Here is a 16,766-nt window from a genome sequence, read left to right as displayed (position 1 = left end):
CTATAAATGTGAATGAGGGATAGTGATGGATTTGCTTTTTAGCCCTGAATTGTCAGGGCTACCATCTTGGTGCTTATATACATTTTTTTAAATTCCATGATTTTAAAAGGAATGTGACCATCAGGACATTCAGTTCATAATCTCAACCACACGTCATATGAATGAAATGTGAAAATTAACAATGAATATTGTATTCTATATGTGATGACCATATGATTTATGCTCACACGCCTCTCTGCTCAAAACACACTCTGAAATTAGTCTTCTGTTTTCAAATGTGACAGTTGGTAATGCGCATAATTATCAGATCAATCAAATGTTATTATTTAAATTTTTTACCCAGGACAGTAATTTTCTTTGCTTAATCTTAAAGGCTGCAGAAATGTGACTGTTTTACTAAAACAAAAATACTAGCCTGTCAGCAATGGTCATTTGTCTAATCTAATTATTTTAAAAGACGTTATCTGAGAGATGAGAGAGTTTTTCAGTTTTGGATAGTGTCTCAATAATGAACTGGATTTTCAACTTAATACTAAATAGTCTCAGCAGTTTTTTAAAAAAAGGTAGAGGAATCAGGTCAACAGAGATATGATTACATTTTAGAACATACTAGAAACTGACAAATGTGCGTTTGATCAACCACATCAAAGACATCAAAGTTTGTTCTGAATCTGAAACAAGAATAACAGTGTTTTTTTGCAACAAGAAAATCCTGTTTTTTTGCATTCACGTGTATGTTGGAACTGAGTGATGCCGTTCCACTGACAACAAAACAATCCCAAAACAAACAGAACAAGATCAATAACTGCAACATCCACATATTTCAAATGCACATAATTGCAAAGTCAGGCATGGTTAAAGGCTGTTACTAGGAATGTCTTTCATCTTCAGTTATTCAAGTCATTCATTCAGTTAGTTTCTCAAGAGCTGAAAATAATGATTTTCATTATTAAATTGTGTTAAATCTACAAAATGTCAGAAAATCTGTTTCACAAATGCAAAGAAGATTTTTTTAAAGTAACATTGTTTTTCCTTGTACAAAACACAAAGACAGTTTTTTCCACAAATCAGAGTAAAACTAATTTTTAAACCTATTTGCAAAAACTATTCATATTTGATAGACTGACAATGTTTAATTATAAACAAACTTCTGAATAAAGTTATGCTTGATCAATCAGTCTAATACCAATGATTACCTGTTGGACTTCACACACATCTCGAAAGACATGAAGCTGAGACTCTTCGTGTCTTCGTGTCTCAGCTTCATAGAATGCACAGTGTAAAGCGAGTGCAGTTAAAGCCAGCTGATCTGCATATCTGCCTCTTTCCCTTCCTATGTATATAATTTTCGATCTCAGGAATGATCATTGCCAGACTGATCATAAATATTCATCATCTACGGAACTCAATTGGTCTCTAGGTAATTTGGAATGTGAGTGAGGGAACGAGTGTGTGTGTGTGCGTGTCCTCATTTCAACTCGTAAAACACTGTGGGAGGGTTTTGCAGACATGCTGGGATGTTGAGAGCCATGCAGCCGGTGTGGAACCCTACTACTCTTCTAAAGCAAAGGCGAATAATGCAGATAAGCCAGTGAATATATATGAGAGAGAGAGAGAGAGAGAGAGAGAGAGAGAGAGAGAGAGAGAGAGAGAGAGAGAGAGAGAGAGAGAGAGAGAGAGAGAGAGAGAGAGAGAGAGAGAGAGAGAGAGCTTATATTTCTTGTCCTTAACTTTACATTTAACAGGGTGTTAAATCTGTGTTGAGACACTGAAGACTTGAGTCTTTTAAATGCTGCGTTCTGTTTAGCATTCTGAATTACAACTTCTTCGTTATTTTTTTTTTTTTGCCATCTAATCTTTATTATGATTAAGTATTCAAAGTGTTAACATCTAGTTTACTGAGGATCATAATCTGTTTTAAATCTTGTTTCATTTATCATAAATAAATAAATAAATAAATAGATAATTCATCTCAAATAGGGATTTCAAGTCAACGCAGTATAATATTGAGTCCTTGCATCTTGTTTTACATTTTTGTCTATTTTATATTGACCTCGTTTTACTTCAACTGCTAACATTACTCATATATGAGCTTCAGTTTTTGTTAGAAGCCCATATTATACACTAAAATAATACATAAAACATACATTTTCAATACAAGTCAAAAGTGTAAGTGCATAAATATGTCCTCTTTTATGCATTCATAATCTTTTCTGAATAAAAAAAAAAGTTAGGCTGTGAACTGCAAACCTTTTTTCACCACACATGGTTTAATACAAAACACCGACCAGCCATACAGTAAACTTACTTGCTCTAGGGCTCCAGTGGGTGAGTCATGTGGTGGTTGTGGTGGCCTTGTCCAGGGCTCAAAGCACAATAAGATGGAGGAAGGGGAGGCTGGGCTTCTGATCAGTGGTGGGTACACAGCTTAGAGCTGGTGGGGTTATGTCTCCACGGCCGCTCTGTCACATGGCACCATCCCAGGTGCAGGGAGAAGCCAGTTGGCCTCTGACTGGGAAAAGAGAATGAAGACCACACTTAATATGCCATGCGATGGATTTTTATCGTCAATCACAGCAAACATTCTATACCAACAAGATTGAATTTGTGTTGAAAGTTAAAAACAATTGTCCCATCAAGTGGACCAGATACTCTTCTTTATCTGTCCCTAATTTACAGTATATTTGAAATGTTGGAAAAAGAAAAGCCAGAAGAATATATCCAGGAAAATATGTGAGGTCTCACTTGCTCTCTGATTGACACAAGGAAGAAAATCTTGTTCAGGTTGAGTCATATTTTTACTTATTTTCTTTCATTCCCGTTGTTTATTTTCTGGATTGAATGGAAAATCACTCATGCTACAGTCCCAGTCTGTGTGATATGACCAAAATTTCATATCCCAATATTGATACATATCCCATTAAAGCACATTATCTACAAATTCAGTGAAAACACCACTTAGTTTCTTATAACAATTAGAATTATATACTTGACCAAAAAGTACTTATTATTTTTCTGATTAGAATCCAGCTGAAATTTCCTAAGAACCATGTCACAAAGTGTGCAGCATGTTTTCATAGCTGCAAGTTGTCCTGTATTACATGACTCCTGCATAGGTTGTGGTGGTGTAAGGCTGATGTGGGCACAGGTGTGGTGCTGCCCGAGCACAGAGGCTGCAGGCTTTGCCACTTCGTCCTGTTAGTAAGTAGAAAGACTCACAATCTGTTTGTAGTTCATATACATTATTGAAAGCACTTGATGAAATGAATGTGTGCGCGACATTTTCAGCCTCCGTAACAGATGTTTCTAATGATTATTAATTTGTTCCACACAAGTAAATGAAATATTTTATTTGGCTTATTGTCAGGGGCACCACCTCCCATTCTGTCACCCTCTACACTGCTGCATACGTACAATGTGGATGAAGCTTCCTCATACTGCTAAAACGAGTGTGATTTAAATAATGGTACATACTATGAAGCTATTGACGTTTTGCTATTTTCACGTCTCACACACTAACACTATAAAGTGTCAGACAATAGTGAGAAATGTCAGTCACATGGAGCCATCTATTATCTGTAACCCTCTGTCTCATTCAGGCCTGTGAGGGGCTGGATTCTATGCTAGCTGTCATTGGGTCAGAGGTGGGGTACACAGGTTCCCAGTCTGTCTCAGGGCCAACACGTTGAGACATACACAGACAGACATCCATTCACACTCACTTTCACAATGAACAATTAACCTAAAATGTGTCTTAGGATTTGGAACCTTCTAGCCACCACTCTGCCCCAGTCACACAGATGATGTCTTTAAATCTTTTTCTTTTTTTTGTCAGGCCAATGATAACAAAGTCAAAGTATTGAATTTACAAAAAATAATCAAAAACAGATGTATAACAAATTCTCATACTGAAGAAAGTGAAACAAGGAAAGGCTGCTTAAAAAGTCCACAAAGTTTTTCTGTTGATCATCTATTTGAGTGATTGACAAATATGGTATTTGTAGCAGTTTAATAATTATAAAAGACCTACGGGACTTTACTCATAATAAAAAAACACAGGTTATTCCATACTATAATTTCAACCAGTGCTGGACCCCTGCCCTTAACGGAAAAATGTCACCTGCATCAATTTGTTTCAGCTGTCAACACTGAACATTACTTCTGTGAGTAATCTGTTGGTTAAAACACTCTCATTAGCCAAAGGTTGTTTGTGAGTGATGATCCTTCACTGATCATCCTTCAAGTGGACTGAGTGCCTCTAGTTCCAAAAACAAATCATCAGAGTGATACTTCCATGCTCTAGCAGTCCCTGTTGGGGTGTTTTTAAATTCTTATCAGGAATTGAAGCTTATTAATATTATTTTTAAGTTAGGACTTTCAGTATTTGGATCAAGCAGCTCCTGAAAAAAAAAAGATGTGTCCAATTGGGAAGTATACAACTGTAATTTCAATGTGTCAGACACTAATGAACATTTACTGTAGCTAAATACTGTATACTGGACTAGAAATCAATAGATACAAAATATGAAACAACTTCAAACAAGATCAGGCCAAAGAAGCATGATTGGAAAACATAAGTATAACTTGCAAATAGGATGAAAAGGTCTGAACAGTTTGCTTCACTTGCTTCATCATGAGAATGCCTTAAAGTATACATTTCATTCAGAGCTTGCTGTATTTCACAAATTCATGACAAGAAAAAATTTAAAGGTTATAAGGCGTTTTTCTGGTTGCCTTCCAATCATAACTGTTGCAATCATCTTCATGTTGGGAAGAGCTGGCTGTAAATGTCTATCTGGATGTACATACATGGGTAATTCTGATCCTTCACCAACCTCTTCATCAGCCTCATCGGACATACAGCAGATATGTTTAACAGGGAATGAGTTGCTCACATTGCAGAAAGTGCAGCCGTAAGATCTGTGAGTAAGGCAGGCTGCAAAAATCACAAGCAGCACTGATTCAATTAGAGAAAATTACTGCTGCATCATAACTCTGCATAAAAAGGGGTAGTGTGCTATTTGCAGACATTAGAACCAGAAGGCTATGGGATCAAATCCCACCCGACGTGTGGCCCCGGCCAGCAATCAAGGGTGCTTGGTGCTGGTCCCGAGCCTGGATAAAATGGGAGGGTTGCAGCAGGACGGCCGTTTAACTCATGTCAAATCAACGTGCAGTGACCCCTGATGGGACAAGCAGCAGAGCAAACAGTACGAGAATAACAGTAACCCTAACCCTAACCCCTAACCCAATATTTTCCATGTTGGTTTACCTGATCATCCAAACCTATGGGTAAGGGAATATTATCAATTTCATTTAGTCATACAAAGTGCCCACTCTAATTAAGTTTCCAAAACTATAAATCACATCTATATCGGAACACCAAGATACCCAATCCCCTTGAGGATTAAAATAATTAGTAGAATCCCAATCTCAGGGTGAGAACTCTAGAGGCAAATAACATGAAAATAGTGGAAACTCTTGATCCGAAACTAAATTTGGAAACTGAAAGCCCAGTATCCCATCAGTTATCATATTTATCAACTTAGGATTATACTGTTCAAATGTATCAATATTCACACAATATGGGATTTTCTATTATACCATAGAAAACCTTCTAAATTAGTGCTTAATATCGGTGTCCTTCTGCATAGTTTGTAGAATAATTTCTTACTGCCCATCTATTAATGTTCCAGTGAAGTAAGCAAATATCTTCCTCCTAGACATTAAGTAGTACAACAACTCTTCTTCTCTAGAGTTATTCAATTAACACTTATTTAAAAGGGACCATTTGCAATATTAAACATCAGTGTTTTCATTATATTGTACCAGAGTTAGCATAATGCTATTTTATAACTGCTTCCCCCCTGGCAGGTCACATAAAACCAAAAAAATAAAAAATAAAAAACAGTCAAGTTGACACAACAACCAGCAATTAATGGCTCACTGAATTATACACAAGAGGAACCTCTGGAAAAAAATGCAATAATTGTTTAATTGCAATATTACTTTAAAAATTATTTTTTGCCAAAGAGTATTTCATGATTTTGACCATTGTTTTTAAATGTTTATCTTGTTATTTATCAGTTGTTAACATATGACTCAAGTCTGGTTTCATCAAACGGCCATTTGATGTAACGATGAAATGAAAGTCTTTCAGTATGTGATTCAGCTGACCGCAGGCACACTCTGGCATAATATGCATCCTCCTCCTTTTCTGCAACAGAGCCAAGTTTCACTTTAATCAGACCAGCACCATGGCCTCTCTTCAGCAACTATATTTGGCATTGGATCACATTGTATCCTTTTTATTAAACAGGTTTACTCATTGCTTCTTATCTTACCCTTAAAGAAAAGGCAGGCCTGATGCTTGACAGCAACTGAAAAACTATAATTAAAAGTTTAGCATCTTTTCGAAATTAATACATTTTTGAAATCACTTTTGCTGTCTTGAAACCCTTAAGTTACCACGAGTGAAGAAAGAAGATTAACTTTCAATTTAACTTAATGTTTTCCTCAAAGCACTGGTGTAATTCTTTTTACCTTGGAAACTGGTTTGCATGGAATTTATCTACTCAGTAATTGTCTTTAATTTTAGAGTTAGTTTTTATTCCTTCATTGAAGTCGGAATTGATCTAGTATTTGGTAGCTATGCTGATAGCACTTGTACAACCTGAATCACACAAATAAAAAGTATAAGTTCAGCCTTCTATAAAAACTAATATACTTCTAACTGAGGATTCTGTTGTAACCAGTAACAAGGAGGCACAGATGTTTTGGATCAATGTTGCTTGAAGCCATTGCTGGTGTTTAAGATTCAATCAAAGAGAAAGTGAAGCATTTTTTTTATAGAGAAAGCAACTTGCTAAAACTTGCAATATTCAAGATTCAAAGTGTTTTTTGTCATATGCACAGACAGAAAGCATGTTTCCCTGCACAATGAAATTCTTACTTTGCTGTCCACACTAAATGTCATATAGTAAAGTAAAATAAAAAAAAATAAATAAGAGCAAAAAAATAAGAGTAATAAAGGCAATAAAGTGAGGTAGTTCAGTTCTCAGGGAGGTAGTGCAGTTCTGAAAAAATGAATGTGTAAAAGCAAAAATGTAATTCAATCTAAACAGTTATGTCCATGTAAACAGTTATGTCCATGATTGCAAACTCCTGTCAGCTGTTTAGGAGTCTGATGGCAGAGGGGAAGAAAAACTTCTTCAGTCTTGAAGTTGCAAGCATATAAAGATGCTGAAACCTGCATTTTAAAAAGCCCTTGATGTCATAAAGCCCTGCTGGAAGCTTAATCTGTCCTTCACTAAGTTTAGACTAAACTCAGCTTGAGCAGACCACCCTGACTTGTTCAGGAACAGTGTGGCAGTCTATATGTCTTATCTATCAGTGCTTTTAAATAAGTACAAGGACTATGTGACAAATGGTGCAGATGCGTAAAATGCGTAAAAAAAGACAGCTGCAGAAGCAGGTGGACACCATGACAGTGAAATATCTTGGACTCACCTGTAAAACGAATGGCATGAAACTGCTGATAGTCTTTAGGTCAAAAATATTCATATAGGCAGAAATGCTTGCACATGGTAAAGGTTCCCAACATGTAGTGAAGCTTTTTCCAAAGCAATTAGGGCTTACATCTAAAGATAATTTACAATAACTTGGGCTTTTATTGTATTATCATTAATCATATTTACTCAATTTGTCATTTGTTTTACACAATAGGAAATTGTTAAAAAGTCCACTGGAATTTTTCGAAACTACATTTTTTTACAGCATGTAGAACATGTCTAGTTCTTGTCTACACATCCAAAAACTCAATTAAGATTTTTAGTATATCTTTCTTTAAAAATTACAAAAATTAATATGATTAAATTATCAAAATAGTTGCCTTTCCTGTTAATCGACCGTTACACATTCACACAGATTAAGAATTAAAAAAAAAATACTGTTGAACATGAAGGAAGACTGGGGCATTATTTATATCAGAATTTATGTTTTTGTTCAGTGTACAATTTATATTTAGATTTGCCAGTTTTATCCAAAGGGACTTTCAGGCACAGAGCAAGCAAAATTGAAAAAATCCAACTCTGCTAGATAAAGTTAATACAAAGTGCTAGAAGAAAAAAATAATAAAATAAAATTAGACAACTATTAAAGAAATAGTCCCTCAAGTAGGGGATTGGGAACAAAGACGCATAAAAATCATTTTGCACACTCACTCTTTTACCTAAAAAAGTGTCTGCAAAGACATTGTACATCTTCTTCCAACTTCTTGAAATGCTGCCACGTTTCAGGTGACATTTTGCAAAAGCGACAGCACTAAGTCATGTCACGGCTCACTAGCTGGCTGATTGAAGAGTTGCATCTCTAAAATCAGTGTGCATCCACAAACACACTCAGTACTGTCTCTTTTAAAACTAAACCTTACTCGTGTTCCTGTGGGATGCAACTTTTGATTGGGCTAGTTGTAAACATTTTTTTATTTTTTTTTATTTTATGTAAAGCTTTCCCATAGAAATTAGTTAAATAACAAAGACGTTTATAGGCAAGTCTTAGAACTGACACAAATTCTTAAAATTTATCTAAACAATTTCTTACACAAGCATTAAAACAAAGTATAGAAATCTGTACACTTCACTGTTTGAAGAGGATATTCTTCCATATTCATGGGTAGCAAGTCAGTCTTTTTAGATTTCTGCTAATTATTATTCTGAAAGGTCTAGAAAATTGTGTTAAAATGTAATTTATTGGAAATTATTGATGAGTCATTCTGCAATAGCTGAAATCATTTAGAGTTCCATTACATTTTCAAACAGAAATGGCAACTTGCAATTTGCTTATTCCTGATTCTCAAATGTTTCACTATCCTCATCCCAGTAAATTGAAGATTTGGGGTTTTCAATGTGCAACGAATGGAAGAAGTTCCTTTGGGATCAGGAATCACATTCGACTATTTTCTGGCATTTTTTAGATGGCTGACACAGAATTGTTAGAAGATAGAATGATTCGTACAGTAGTCACTTCTCATTAACTGCAGTTCTAAATTTAGGGTGGAAGAAAACACCCGATGGATACACATCCACTCAGTACTGATATTGGTACTGCCAAAATGTGTTTTAACAGCCCACCACTGTTTGTACATATTTATTACTAAATATTGTAGTAATCTTCATCTTTGTTCACATTTGTGTATGTATCATTGTGAATCCTCCATACAGTTACTGTGCGCAAGTAAGATAAGAGCCACTAGAAACCAGAGTGAAAGTCCTTGCATGGACAAACATACTAAAAAGTGATTCTGATTGTGATAGAATGATTAACAAAAATGTTAAAGAAATCCTAATATCTCCGCACTGTACAGCAAAGAACGTGACTGACAACAGATTTATATGTATTATGACAGGATAATTACAGCCAAGATATAATTTTCTATCTAAATTAGAAGGTACTTTAATAATATCACACCTTGAGCATCGTGTTTTTACGCAGGTTGTCAACCTTGTCATTTGTACTACACTTCATATAAGATTTAGGACGAAACAGAAATTACTCACCAACTGCCTGTTAGCCGGGATTTGACAGTAAACAAACTGTAGCCTGATTTCACACAGTGAAGTGTAGTCAGTGCCATAAAGCCTTTTGTGTAGACACACGGCTTACTGCAATTATCACAAGTGTTGTCACCAAACCCGTTTTTCCTTTTTACATATTTACTCAAGAGTGCAGCCAAAACGTTGTGGTACTGCCAAACCAACCTGACACAAACACCACACCTCAGTGACCTGTATTCAGCTGAACTGAACAGTAAGGGAAGGTGCAAGAGTGGAAGTAAAGGCAACTTTAGCTCCTATCAGAAGGGAGATGAGCTGCTTTAGACTACTGACCCTGACAGAGGGCGTCAAGTAAGAGAGAAACACTGACCTCATAAATATTATAGGTGGAGGTTAGCAGCAGACCCTAACGCTCTGAAGAGAGTGGAGCAGATGAGATCCTTGTATCAGGAAGCAGATCAAAACACACACACACACACACACACACACACACACACACACACACACACACACACACACACACACACACACACACACACACACACACACACACACACACACACACACACACACACACACACACACACACACACACACACACACACACACACACACACACACACACACACACAATCCACTCATCAATCTACTCGAAACTTGTATGTGGGCCAGATTAAGTGACATGCAGTCTTTCAAAGAGTTAGTAATAAGAGGTGTTGCCAGTCTGAAACAAATGTTTATATTGATAAAGTTTTGTGCTTAAATATTAAATCTGATCAGCGGTTTACTTTTTAACACCACACTGGTCCTTAATCAACTTTTATCTTCAAATAAAATTACTAAAAGTCAATGCTAAATTTATCTCCTGCGTGTACTAAGGAACTCTCTCTTTTACAGCCGTGAGGAACATTTAGCTAAAAGTGAGCAATTACTGCATTTGTATGCACTTAGGTAACTGGGTGCTCAGAGAAATCAGCTTTCTTGGGTAATCGGGGGAAATCGTATGTGTATACATGCAGCAGAAGAGTAAGCTGATTTCTCTTCCACCTCTGACTTATTTTAGAAGCCTGGCACACAGACTTTAACTGTATAATGATGGACAATGCGGCTTTTTGACTTTTCTGTGTGTGTGTGTGTGTGTGTGTGTGTGTGTGTGTGTGTGTGTGTGTGTGTGTGTGTGTGTGTGTGTGTGTGTGTGTGTGTGTGTGTGTTCGTGTCGCAGCAGAGTGACAGTGCAGGGGGAGAGAAAGGAAAGACACACGCAGCTGATCCAGAACAGTCTAAATTTAAAAATCCACAGGAGAAAGTGACTTATTAAGACTTGTACAAGATACTGTGTAGATTAAATTTATGTCTGACCTTACACAGACTTTATTTTTAAAATGATGAAGCATTGCCCTGTTAACTCGTTAATGATCTTTCCTTTCATTCATTCTTTCACTCGGCTGCGTGCAGTTTACCGTCTGCAGCCTTTGGTTATGCACATGCGCAATTGGAGAAAGTCGATTAGAAATCTGGTGTACGAGGCAGAGTAATCTGCGTTCGCCCAAAGAAATCTAAACCAGGTTTCCCTAATCCCCTTCCCCCGGTTTCGGCAACCAGCTTCTCGTATACATGACACTCAGGAAAGACAGTAACCTGGTTACTTAAATCCATCTAAACAGAAAGACAGAAAGCTGTCATTTTAACAGATTGATGAAGGCAGCAGTGAAATAGTTCGGTCTTTCCACAGTGTACCACTAACCTGCCAACATATCCTCAGGCATCTATGAGTTACACTGGATTAATGAAAACAACTTAAGAGCTGTTCTTCACAGCAAATCCAGATCAGTCATTTTTTTCTGACTGCTCAGCATTTACGAAAATAGATGTACACAACCAGAATAACAGTGTAGAAACACCTGTGGTGTGTAAAATGGCTACAGCCTAGAGCACGTATTTGAATTCTAGACCACAAACTGTAGCTGTAGAAACAAACTTACTCTTACAATACACAACACACACAGAAAAACAGAGGAAACCCTGGTTGACTCATACAGTACATATATGCACCACATTACCCAACCCACAAAAAAACAAGACCACTTTCTTTTGTCTTTTTGTGCTCAGTTGCCTTCAATCAGATATCAGGGATGCTACACGAGCACAGTAAAAAAAAAAACTCAGGATGTTTTTCTCTGATGTCTAGGCAAAGAAAGTATTCAGAAGCACTGAAGTTTCTCATGATGCTAAAAATATGACTGTTTCAAAGTTCTTACACTGCCATCTTCTCTATGCTTTCAATTTGCCTCATAAATCCTCAGTACTAAGCACCGATATTGCCGTGCAGCGTGTGTGTAAGTAGAAATATGGCTACTTTGGGTTTGGTCAGCCACAGCGTGAATCTAGTCTGAATGTGTCAATGCTTGTGTTACATTCACCTGCTACTGGCTGCAGTCAAGTAATCTGTTGGGTTTTTAATATTATATGAATAATATTATTCATATTGCCCCTAAAGCTTATTACCAATGTGTATAAGTTAAAAGTGAGCAGTATGTTCTTGAATTAACTACAGCAAATTCCTTTAATACATTACCTGTTAGGTAAATTTGAAAGCAAGAATTTACTATACTTGTGTACTGGTTGGACTTACTGTGGTAGTAACCTAAGCTTCCTTAAGGTTTTAGCAATTCACTTAAAACTCTTATATAAGATACAGAAATGTTGGAATTTACTACTGAAATGAAACTGATTGCACTGAGGTAAGATTTTAGAGACTGTCTATGAGTGATGGGGAAAATTAAGTTTAATAGGAGGGGAAACTTATTTTAGGAAATAAAACTGAAATACCGTTATGTAATGTAACGTAAATGTAATTTAAATGTTTATACAAGAGTGTTAAATTAGCATCCAGTTGAAAAAAAAATCGGGCCCAACGTTGATACTTGCAAGTATGATTGAGTGAGTGGAAAATAAATACGACAGATTTAATCTGTTAATTTATGTGTGTAACTTGGTTAAAATATTCCTTCTGTGCAGATCTTTGCATTGGAGCAGATTATCAGTTGGTAACTACGAGTAGAAAATATGGTGGTATAGGTTCACATTTTGCTGATCGTTTAGGGCTTAGAAGCCATTTTTGACTGAGATGTGCATCGACAAACGCAGACAGTCCTTTAGCCTCTGCTGCACTGCTGCAGTTCAAAACAGCTGCGTGAACTTTTTCCTTAAGTAGATTATGTCATATTAAACTGCCACAGTGGTGCAGCTGTGCCATAGTTAACGTTTATGGCTAGTAAACCTTTTTTTTTAAAGAATTACTTTAAATATCACCAATAAATGAACTTGTAAACTGAAACCGACCCGCACTTTTGCCTCAATGTGAGAAGAATTGATGAGCGAATCAGTAGCTCTCCATAAATGATCCACCTAAACCTAAATACTCCAAAAGTTCATAAACAATCCTAAAATTTGGAATATTAACATTTATACAAGATGGCTGAAAATGTCTTGACTTGAAAACTTCTGTATAAAATAGGCTATTTTACCATAAATAATTATCCAAAAAAAAAAAAAAAAAACAGGCTGCACCTGTTGGTGCATCAAGTAATGGGGTCAACGATTTACTTATTTGAAAAATAAGTATAAAAAAACGAAAAAATCAGCTATTTGTTTTAAGCAGTGTTGTATTGTTAATATCTAGAGTCTTATAATCCCATGAAATGGTCCATGAAATTCCACAACAATTCAACAATTACTCAAACACATTTCAAAGAGCCAAAGGTTAAATCCTCCTCCTCCTGTGACGTTAGTTGTAACTTTTAGAGAAGCTTCCATGCCCCTTCTGACATTGCAGGTACAGATCACAAGTGGAGGTAAGCACGCGGGTATTTGCATACTTTGCAACGTGTGCAAAGGCCTTTGAGATTACACTCAATTCCTTTTTAAATATTGGAGACCCCGGGGTGATTCATTTGTCTCATGGAGTCAGCAATAAAACCAATACCACAAAAAGAAGAAATCAGTATCATGCCCAATTTAAGCAATCTTAAGTTTAATTACTGACTGCAACTAACACAAACTGTGGATGACACCTTTATGCTCCACTTCATATAAAGTGTTTACACAACCATGTGTTCATTACACACCGTTGACGTCACAACTGTTAAAGCTCCTAAACTTGACAGTGTCCCATGGGCAAAGGTACAGATCCAGTCACACCTGTTAAAGTTTTATATATTCTTCAACATTGTTTTCTTTTTGTCCCAGTGTTATCATTCTGGTAAACTAAGTTTTAACTAAAAACACCTACTTAAATCCACTTTGCAAAACAAAACTGCCGTGTGACTTATTGCAGACTGACCTCGTACAAGAAACTGAGCCCTTGGGGTTTGACAGTTAACTTGCTCAAAACATCACAACTACTCCTTGCTTTGTTTTCTCACTTCAGCTTTTTTTTTCCTGTCTGACGTCTTTCTGTATCTCATTCTTCCCCTTTACTTTTCTCCTCCTCTCTTTTTCCTCCCAACCTTCACAAATGCTCAGACTGCTACACTAGCTTTTTCTTTCCAAGGCGAGAATGTAGGCCATCGGAGGAGTCAAAGCAGCAGTGCTCTCCTCTTTTTTTCCCCGCATTCTCATTGCTGACAGCAACTGAAGACAGCACGCATATATGTGCGTGTGTGTTGCTGCTTTGCACTGATTCAGATCAGTATCGAGGGACAAACCACAGAATACAGCAGCCCAGGCTACACAGAACATACCAACTACCAACCTGTATGCAGAAACGAGAGCTCCTGCACGTACCATTGCAAATATGAAAGACAATATGACACCATCCAGAAAAAGAAGAGCCGTTTATTTTATCTCTACACACACTGACTTGTGATAACAGTGATCCCCCAACCTATGCTGAATGCTGAAACTTGACCAGAAATGTAAACCCACACCTTGATTAAAGGAAACAGCATCATTAAAAGATACTTTTCCTTCATATCCTTTAAGTAAGCAAACAAACCACAAGCTTTGGGTTGATACAATTTACAGTAAGTCCAAGATTACTTTTTTGGCTCGCGTGTCAAGCAAATAACTGTTCACTCACCAACATGCAGACTACATATGTGCAAACATTAATGCAGAATAAGAGTTTTTCTTTCATTTGGCCAACACATACAGAAATAGTATGTACAATAGTCGGGAGGAATAAAGTTTACACTCAGGCAGCTAAGGCAAGATGAGTGAAATTTGTAGACCTCAGCTGACATATCAGCCAATATTTGCTGAGTCTCCATTAGCTTGTTTGAGCACTCCTTGAAACATCATTTTTAAGTATATTTTTCAACCGTAAAGTGTCCCACTCTGTGCACATCTGGGTCATAATTCTTCAATGACCAAATTTAAAGGATCCTTATTAAAATGTTTTTAACTCCATAACATAAATGCCTTTACTGGCTTCAAATATCAATTATGAGTCAGATTCCTCAAAACAGCACTGATTTACAAGCCACATTTAAAGCCAGTGTGTGCAGAGTACATGGCTATAGCTTAAGTAAAGTAACATTGGCTTGCGTGAGAGGCTGTGCTAATCCAACTCTCTGATTGGTCGATTCAACGAAGCGCTGACTCTTGTGCACCAGGCCTAAATTTGCCTTTGGCTAATCACATCCAATTTCTTCTGGGCGTCTTATACCAATGCTGTAGAAGTAGCAGCTCTGTGAGGCTGAACTTGGGCACTGTGTCACTTTAAGTTGCATGCTAATATTAGCTAACAAACAGGCTCTTAACTACAACAACAAGCTCAACATGTTCCTTTGGAAGTGTCCTTAGTTTTGGATGTATTTGACAGGTACACATTTTAAAAACATGACCTGATCATGGCACTAGTCAAAAGGCCTGGAAATTCACTTCCTGAGAGCAACATGAACATCTTTACCAAATTTTATGGCAATCCATACAATACATGGCCGTTTCAATAATGGGGTGATGCTGCTAGAGAAAAAGCCATTGAACAACTAAATGACTGTTTGCCTCGTAATCAGTGAATCTAATGCCCTCTCTAAGTTCCAGTAGGACTTGGTCCAAGTTGCTTTTATTCTTTGGTACGTACAGGATAACTGGGGTCATTCTCTTAATGAATCGTATTTTTAACAATCCCCATACAGACACTAAAAACAACAGTGATTTGCCTCCACTTAGGGGGAAACGTCTGCTGTTCTACAATCTGGATTAATTTATTCATCTCTGCAATGGGCCTCTGTTGTTGTCCAAAAATGATTAAAAACACATCAGTCAGACACACAGTCCACATGTTTCTTCATTCCAAAGCGTGTGGTTTAGATCTTTTCAACAAATGTTCGCCCAAATGCCAATAAGTTCCAGACTGACAGCTACTCATCAATGAGTAGAGGTATTTCACTGTTAGTACTAAGGTACAAAACAACTAAAGGGCAAGAAGCGAATTCAAATATTGGAACCTTTCAGATTTTGACCAGATTCAGTCCTGAATTAGTATGCAATATTTTGGGGCCATACTGGACTCAGAATGTTGTCAGTCTACTCAGAATTAGCTGTAAAACAAACATTTGACTATTTGTCCTTCTGCATTCCCCTGCTTAAGAATATAAAATATTTTTATGAGTCCATTATATTAATCTATTAACTGTTGAATCTTCATTTAGTGTGAATGTGCATGGTTGTCTGTCCACATTTAGCTCTATGCTTCAGCCCTGAGATAGACTGGCATTCAGTCGAGTGTGCACCCACCGTTTAACCACTCACAAATGGAAGTAACTCTGGTTCCCCTGCAACAGGAATAATCAGTATAGATATTCTAATGTGTGGATTTATGATTCTTCTTATTTAAAATTACTCAGGCCAGGGAATTTAATGTATTCTGTTATTGTAGACTAATGCACAGGCTGATCTGCTCAAGTTGAAGACTCTGAGTTGACCCAGCACAGATAATACATGCTTTGCCATTATCAAAGACAGATTTAAAGTGACATGACAGCACCACCAGGCAAATGCTGACAACTGTATAAGCTGAGACATTCAAGTGCTATCATCCCAAAAAAGTTGCTTGCCTGTCTAAGCAGGTGATTTATCTGACACCACATACAACATTCATTAGTATTCAGAATGTGCTGTTCAGTTTTAACCCTAAGCGAAAGCCAGTGACATTTTCACAGGTTGGTTGCAGGTGTCCCAGAGGTCTCGAAACTACATAAACACATA

General features: G+C 36.9%; 1 protein-coding gene across 6 annotated transcripts in view; it reads right to left on the bottom strand.

Moving 5' to 3' along the window:
- ncoa1 (nuclear receptor coactivator 1) overlaps positions 1–16,766 on the bottom strand; it is a 48,463-nt gene that overhangs the window by 29,081 nt on the left and 2,616 nt on the right. For 5 of the 6 annotated variants that reach the window (XM_067483075.1, XM_067483078.1, XM_067483077.1 and 2 more), the window contains exon 2: positions 2,309–2,512. The gene's annotated coding sequence lies outside the window, so the exon portion shown is untranslated. Of the gene's footprint in view, positions 1–2,308; positions 2,513–9,557; positions 9,667–16,766 lie in introns of those variants that run through there. The other variant, XM_067483076.1, reaches the window with a different exon arrangement.

This window comes from Channa argus, chromosome 17, assembly GCF_033026475.1.
Source record: "Channa argus isolate prfri chromosome 17, Channa argus male v1.0, whole genome shotgun sequence".
Taxonomy (NCBI): Eukaryota; Metazoa; Chordata; class Actinopteri; order Anabantiformes; family Channidae; genus Channa; species Channa argus.
This window is presented reverse-complemented; position numbering and strand designations above follow the sequence as displayed.